We start from the raw sequence: 8,313 nt of genomic DNA, 5'->3' as shown, positions 1-8,313 counted from the left end.
AAACAAGATCGGTTGTCAGAACTGCCTTCGAATTTGGACAGTTCTGACAGGAATGTTTGGACCCATTTTCCTCCATGCTATGTATTGATTCAGCTTTTGATCCAAACATGAAAGTTATAGCCTTATGTCCTAGATTTCCAACGCCTTTGGAATTTCTTGATTTAGATTTGTGAGCTGTGATTTATGGTCCAGCAAACAAACCCTGTTCGTTACCCAAACACGTAAATTTATGGTACTGTTTTCCATAATTTCGACCTACTTCCATTCAGATCTAGATTAAGGTGTCTTCAGGAGAATTGTAGCCCTTCCTCATATCTTTGAAACGGTGTCTCATTCACCATGATCTGACATTCCTAGCCTAATCTTTGATCAAAACAGTTTGAGATGGCGGATTTGGCCGTTTCCGTTTGCCGTTCCGTGCGCGCGCGTGTCCATCTTGCCGTTTCCGCACTTGCGTGTGCCGATTTTTGCCGTTTTGCTTGTTTTGGGTTTGTTAGTAGCCGTTTGTGATATAATGTGATAAATCTTCTATTTCAGACAGTGGTGAGCTAAGCGGAGCCGGTGGGGCCCACTACTAGAGAACACGCGCGAAGTGATTTTTGCTCTTGTACTACTTTTGTGTTTTGAGTAAGTATTCGGGCCATTTTGTACATAACTTGCTTATGTGTTTAAGGGGAATGAAAGGGTGCCTATGCGAGGGTGTACTTCACCGCACTCGACCTAAACCCTAATTTACGTGCATATTTATACATGACATGTCTAAATGAATTATTTTGGGTTTGAACCCCTTGAGCTTGGAGCTTGGGGTGACTTTCGTGAATTCGTGAAGTATGTTGAAGTTGTAGGCCCGATCTCAAGACCTGGATGGACTATTCGAGCCGGCCGGGGCTTGGTCGGAGCCAGTCCAACCTAGTTTGAGGTCACCAAGTTCGTAGGTTCCAGTTGTGAACCAAGTTTGTGACCCGAGCTTGTGACTCAAGCTCAAGTATTTGATTTTGTTTGCCCGGACAAGTTTGTGAGGTGACTGGCCAGTGAGGGTGATAAGGTGTTCGGTGGGTGTACAAGTAGAGTTCTACGGACCTTATTTATGGTCGACGGAGTGTCGACAGGAGATCACGCATGGCAAATGACTTGGCTTTGGAGCCAACCTGTATCCTTCCTTTGTATTGTTACTTTTGTACTTGACTTGACATTTTTGTGAAATAGTTGTTTATTTAAATGTGAAACTTACGCTTTTACCCCTGTTTACTTACTAAGCTTCTAGCTTACCCCGTTTCCTTTGTTTTCCTTAGCAGGGGACGACGCGGGGAACTTTTGGACACTGCCACTAGTATAGTTAGGTTTAGTTTGTATTAGTTGGACAGTTAAGATGTTCCTTTTGTTTTGGTGATTTGTATAAGGACCCACCTTAGGGTCCACCCTCTGTTGGTTGTTGTTATAATGTAAATAGTGATTTGAATAGCTACTTTTGGGAATGTAAATAGAACTCTTTTGGCGTTAGATATATTGTGAATAGTACGCTTGTGGGTTTATCTAGTTTTATTGTTTTGAAATTTTGAGTCCTGGCGCGAGCTAGGCAGGCGTCCCGCAGATACCCTAGGGTTCGCCCTTGGGAGAAGTGGGGGCGTCACACGAGACCTCTTCAACAGGTCAAGCTTATCATGTGATTCTCATGGCTCACCGTGGTTCCCGACCAAGCCCATGCCGGCTCGAGTCCCAAGGTCGGCCTATGAGTTTGCGCGTCCCCCATGTACATGTATGTGTCGAGGAGATTCACTCCAGCGACGTATGCAGTCATAGCATACTATTTCAGGTCAAGCAAGCATTTGATATATTCAATCATTCATGTCATGTCAAGCAGGTCATTCATTTCATGTCAAGCAAGTTAATCATGAATTATTTGTTTTAAATGAGAACGAGTGCGATAAAATACACACTCGACTCCATTTTCAAAATCTTTGATCATTGGTTACAGGGAAGCATGTATCAAGTTCACAGGAGTTCAAGTAATCATACACTTGACACTCACCAACTAAACAAGGAAGAAATGTCATTGAAATTCAGGTGTCTACCGTAGGATCCTCTTGCAGGTCCTCGTGCGAGCCTGAGCAATTTAATAGTGAATTATCATTTATAAACCCCAATTATCACGCATGAGTGTACGCTTGTACAATCCGAGAAAATTTCACGGAAGTGAGCCTAATTTATTCATAAAATGAGGTCCAAAAGTGGGGTTTCAAAAGTACAAGAGAAATCGAGTTTTCGCCTTCAAAATCAAGGGTAAAACGTTCAAGTGATATCAAGGGAAAAGGAGAATTCGAACAACTCTATTTCCCTTAAGTTTTGAAAATTTCAGTTTTGATACGAGATGTTTGAAAAATCGTATCTCTCTCGTTACAAGTCCAAAATTGAAAAACTTGGTACCATTGTAAACTTCTTCTAAAGTACTAAAAGTTCCTAGAATAAAATTTTCCATGATTCCAAACGGAAAGTATTCAAAAATTAGCTCAAAGTTGCTGTTTTGGGCACTTAAGACAGGTTTAGGTTGGTTTTTGGCCAACTTTGAAAATTCGGCAAAATTCAGTTGATTTGAACTAACCTCTGAAATTTGGAAATCTATTAGAGTTGCAATCCAAGTTTAAAACAAAACAAACGGAACAAGAATCGGAGTGTTGAGCACCAAGATATGATAGCTGAAAGTTGGTGAAAATTTGAGACAATTATGCAAATTTCCAGGTTTAAAGTACCAACTTTGGGATTTTATTAGAGTATCGAAATGGACTCAGAATGGCACCAAAATTAGCAGTATTACACTAAAATATAAGGGTGATTCCTCTATAAAATTTCATAGAAAAATATGTACGAGAAATTGGTTAACAAAACCACTAAAGTATCAAGAAGTTCCAAGGCAAATCTGCCTTGGACTTCCGTTTTTCCGTTTTCAAGCATTTGGCCAAGGAAATTTCCTCAAACATGGTTAATTGGTGTAGAAAAAATCTAATAACATTCCAAGATAGGTTTGGTAGGTGATTAACACCAAAAATCTCGAATTAACAAGTCTCAATCAAGTTTAGTAACAATTCTGCTCAAATGGAGGGTTTTCCTTCAAGAAGTCAGTTTCAAAATACGGCCACAAATCACTCAATTCAACTCCGAATTAGACATGGTTGGTGGCGTTGGAAAACACATTCATAAAGCTACAATTTCTCAGAAGAAACCATTTCAAAATCTGTCCACAACTTGTCCACATTGGAGCCTCAGGTTGTAGTTCATGTTCTGCCTTCCAGGGAACTAACAAAACAGGGCAGCCAAATTCAAACGGTTGGTACGGATTACTCATGTGGAATCAGGACATGAATTTTATACCGTTGGAAAGCTGGGAATGTCTAGTTTCCAGTGCCACAAACGAAACTCGATTTTGATATCAGAGTAAAAAGTTATGGCCGAAAGATAAGGACTGCCTGGGCAATCCGGGAAAATTTTCCAGTTTTGCTAAACCTTTGAAATCACTACAATTGACCAACGAAATCCTGTTATTTTCCAATGAAACTTTCTACACCGTTCATATAACATGTACACATCACAAATAAGTCATTAGAACCTCAAAATTTCACACCAAAGTGCACGAACATGGCAGGGGTAAAATGGTCACTTTTGTTCATTGCACCTTCCTTGAATTTCTACCAACAACCCAACATTATTCCATGAATTTAAGCACTAAACCAACATTAATAGCATCATCATTCATCAAATCAGTCCATCCAATCCAAGTGGGAGTTCATAGAGCCCACACAGCAATTTTTTCCAACATAAACAAGCTACCCACATGCATGCATGAACTTATATGTGCACTACTACTTCCATAAAGCAAGATTTGAAGGGTTGATCATGGTTTACCTTCTTAGATGAACTAAGACAGAATTTTTGGTCCAATGAAGCCCAAGAAAACCGTGGAAAGCAGCCCTCTTTCCTAGCTTGATGTAATCTCCAAGTGATTAGCTAAGTGTGGTTAAGGTTTGGTGCGATTTGGTGAAGATTAAATGGTGAAATGAAGGAGAATTTGGAGCTGTCTTTTTATTCCTCCTTCGCCGGCTGTTTGAAGCAAAGAAAAGAAGAGATGTGCTGATGGTAAGCTTCCGTGAGAAGCTTTAAATTTGTGGCCAAAAGTTCACCCAAAAGTCAACTCTCCTTCGCACGCGCACGCGCGCGTTTTGTGCCCGATTCCTCTCGAGTTTATTTCACTAGTGCACTAAGCCTCTAATGCACTTATATTCATATTAATATTATTCAATCTTAATTGTCCCAAAATAAGGATCTAAAGTCCCTCAATTAAATCGCGCGTGTAAAAACGCATATTTCCTATTTTTGCGCGATAAAGCGAAATCTCCAAGAAATTCTTATAACGATAGTTTCACTAGATAATACTCGAATACTTAAGTATAAAATTACCTATCTTAAGACTAATGTACAAATCTCCAATTTTTCAAACTTATAGTATTCTCAAAACGGTTATTGATTCCAACCGCACATTCGCTATTCTCACTTAACGAGTTTTCAAAAATTAAATTTTGAAACGAGTCACTTTAAAAATATAATTAAGTTATAGACCCATGTAATTAGGTCTAAAGAGCTTAGAAAATAATATTCTGAGTAAATGGCCAAGTAAATAATTAAATGAGTTAGAAATAGGAAATTAAATAAGAAAATTTGTGAGTCCTCACATGAGTCGAGTATTAATTCCTCAATTAACCTTTCTTAATCTACCATTGATCATTCTTAACTCTCCAATACTAATACACTCCCGATTCAAGTATAGCTTCGAAAAACGTGTACTCGTTGTTCCGAACTAAACGAATTTTCGTAAAGTGAATTTTTTTCAACAAAACGCTTTAAAAATATAAAAGAGGCGTCGTTCCATATAAATAGATTTTAAATAGTCAAAATAAATAATTCGGAGAAAATGAGTAAATAAATATTTAAGTAAACTAGTAATATTCTATAAATAAGAAAATTTTCGGGTCCTCACATTATTCATTTGGGTGCATAACATGTTTAGAGTGTCCATTTCGATCACACCTGTTTGGCGCCTAAAAATACCTCCCTCATTTGCCCATGATAGTTGTTTGCTACCATCTCTTCTATTAAGTTTTGAGATTCTTGGGGTGATTTATCCATTAAAACTCCACTTGCGGCTGCATCAATAATAGATAAAGATGAACCATTATAGAAAATTTGTACGATGAGCCAATCGGGGAGTCCATGGTGTGGATATTTTCATAGAAAATCCCTAAACCTTTCCCATGCTTTATGTAATGATTCACCATCTTGTTGGCTAAAACTAATGATGATGTCCATTCTAACCTTAGCCATTTTAGCTGGTGGAAAGTACTTATTCAAGAATGCTCTAGATAAATCATCCCATGTAGTAAAAGTATTAGGAGCATGACAGTGTAGCCAAATTTTAGCTTTATTACTCAAAGAAAATAGGAACAACCTTAGCCTTATAGCATCTTCACTAATTCCATTCATTTTAATTGTATCACATATCTCTAAAAATGTCACTAAGTGTGCATCAGGATCCTCTACTGTGATGACCCAGAAAATTTTTTTTCTCACCACCCAACTATTTGCATTTTTATTTAAATTATATTTTTATAAAGTTTGCATTCATTTAATGATTTACTTGTTAATTGCTAAAAGAGTTTCTCTTACTTGCTTATTTTAACTGTCGAGCGATTAAAGTCTTGAAAATTGTTGGTTTTACGACTTATTGGTGAATTTGGCCGAAATGCTAGGAGACTATAAGTTGAGACATTAGTAAAATTAAGAAAGATTTTTTGGAGTTAAAAGAAGATTGGAGGAGCTAAGGATGGATAATAAGAAAGCTTAAGTGGGAGAGACTATTGGACACTATTCAAAGTTGACCTTGTAAACCTTTCTTGTGGCTTGTATGTTACCTCCAAAAACAACCAAAAGACCCTTATTTTTTTTTTCTCTTGGCTGGCCGAAACTTGAGAGAGGAAGAGAGGGAGAGAAATTTCATCCTTCTTGAAAATTTTGAAGATCCAAGCTTTCCTCCCACCAATCTACTTGCACCTATGGAAGATCTTGAGAGAAAGATGTGACGCCCCCACTTCTCCCTAAGGCGAACCAAAGGGTATCCGCGGAACGCCTGCCCAACTCTCGCCAGGGCTCAAGACAATTCGATTCAATCTTAATACAATACCAGCCATCACGAGAAGATAACGTAAGAAAGTGCGGAAACTTTCAAGCTTAACAATATGTAACAATTAATACAAGCCTATTAAAGAGAAGTCGCTTCCATAACCGACTGTCCAAGTCTTACACCACCAGTTCAAAATACAGCGATTATCCAATTCTTACATCGAATTTCCCAAAATACACATCAAATCCCAAAATAAACAAAAATCAAAATATCTAGCCAATTGCATTCGAAACCCTAATACACAAGTACATCCAGAGGGTTTCTCCGAGATTCACTCCAGGTCTTTTCCTGTTAAGGAAAACAAATCTACGGGGTGAGCGATTGCTCGTGAGGTCAAGAAAACACATGCAAGCACATTGTCCACATAACAATCCCAATCAACAGGAAAACGATAATAAACGAGTAATAAACAATTCCAGTGAAATGTAAACAAAAACAATTCAAGGATATGGTAGCTCTCAGGAGTTAATTTCCACTTGCTTTGCCAATCTCATTCGTATATCTTCCCGCGATGACTCTCCGTCAACCGGGTTGATATTTCCAATCCATAGATATCCACTTACTTCTTATTTCCGTCCACAGTACACCGCACCGGGCCCGCACGACATTTATAAGGCGATACTCCACGAGTATGCCAAGCGAGATCTCTCCAATAGATCAAGCTTATCAGGTAATTCTCATGGCTCACCGAGGTTCCTGACCAAATTCATGCTGGCTCGAGTCCCAAGGTCGGTCTATGAGTTTGGTCGTCCCCCATGTAACATTTGTAAGTCGAGGAGATTCACTCCAGCGACGTATGCAGCCATAGCATACCATTTCATTTCATCCAAGCATTCAATATCATTCAATCATTCATTTCATTCAATATATTTCATTCCATTCATTTCAAATGAGAACGAGTGCGGTAAAGTACACACTCGACTCCATTTTCAAAATCTCCAATCATTTATAACAGTTAAGCATGAATCAAGTACTCATACACTTGACACTCACCAAGTAAACAAAGAAGTAATGCCCTCTTGAGGGTTTAAGCGTCCACCGTAGGATCCTCTTGAAGGTCCTCTTGTGTGCCTGAGCAATTAATAATGAACTATCACTTATAAACCCCAATTATCACGAAAGATTGCACACATGTGCAATCTAGAAAATATCGCGAGGACGGGCCTAAATTTTCTTGTAAATCGAGACTCAAAAGTGGGGTTCAACAATCATAAGAAAAATCTAATCTTTATCGTTAAAATCATTGGATGGAAACAAGTAAGTATGAAATCATGTAATTCAATTTCCAAACGATCGATCGAAGACGAGCTGAAGCGTGACACGTCACAATCCGGCCAAGAACTAGCCGGATATCCGGCCGAATTTCTGGCCGGATTCTAGGCAGTGAGGGATCCAAAATTTTTTCAATTTCCACCACCAATCCGGCCAACTATCCAGCCAAGAACTGGCAGGATATACGGCCGGATTCTTTGAAAATGTTCCCGCGCGAAAATTTTACAAAATGGCCAAGAATTATCAAATTTAAGGGCATTCTTTGAAAAATCATAACTCACTCTCTGGAAGTTTAAAATTAAAAAACTTGATACCGTTGGAAAATACTTTCAAAGTACTAAAAGTCCATAGAAGGTACTTTTCCATGATTCCAAATGGAAGACACTTAAATTTTTGGTTCAAGATGCTGTTTTGGAATACCAAGACAGTTTTGGGTTGATTTTTTGCAAAGTTTGGAAATTCGGAAAAATTCACACAATGCGAACTAGCCTCTGAAATTTGGAACTCAATTAGAGTTACAATCAAAGTTCAAAACAAAACAAGCAGAACAAGAATTGAAGTTTTGAACACCAAGATATGCCGGCTCAAAGTTACCCAAAAGTTGGAACGGTTAGACCATTTTCCAGGTTTAAAACATAGACTTTGAATCTTTGGTTGAGCATCGAAATGGACTCAAAATGGCACCAAATTTGGTATGATTACACTACCATATACGGACTATTCTTCTGTCAAGTTTCATGCAAAAATTCATTCGAGAAGTCAGTTAACAAAACCATTAAAGTTCCACAATTTGCTAAGGCAAATCTGCCTTGCAT

The 8,313-nt window shown here is 38.3% G+C and overlaps 1 non-coding gene across 1 annotated transcript; it reads left to right on the top strand.

The window, feature by feature from the left end:
- Positions 1–5,254: 5,254 nt before the first annotated feature.
- On the top strand, positions 5,255–5,364 carry LOC113733512 (small nucleolar RNA R71). The gene has a single exon (XR_003459025.1). It is a non-coding gene; the product is annotated as a small nucleolar RNA R71 (small nucleolar RNA).
- Positions 5,365–8,313: the final 2,949 nt, after the last annotated feature.

Source organism: Coffea arabica, chromosome 2e, assembly GCF_036785885.1.
Source record: "Coffea arabica cultivar ET-39 chromosome 2e, Coffea Arabica ET-39 HiFi, whole genome shotgun sequence".
Taxonomy (NCBI): domain Eukaryota; kingdom Viridiplantae; phylum Streptophyta; class Magnoliopsida; order Gentianales; family Rubiaceae; genus Coffea; species Coffea arabica.
This window is presented reverse-complemented; position numbering and strand designations above follow the sequence as displayed.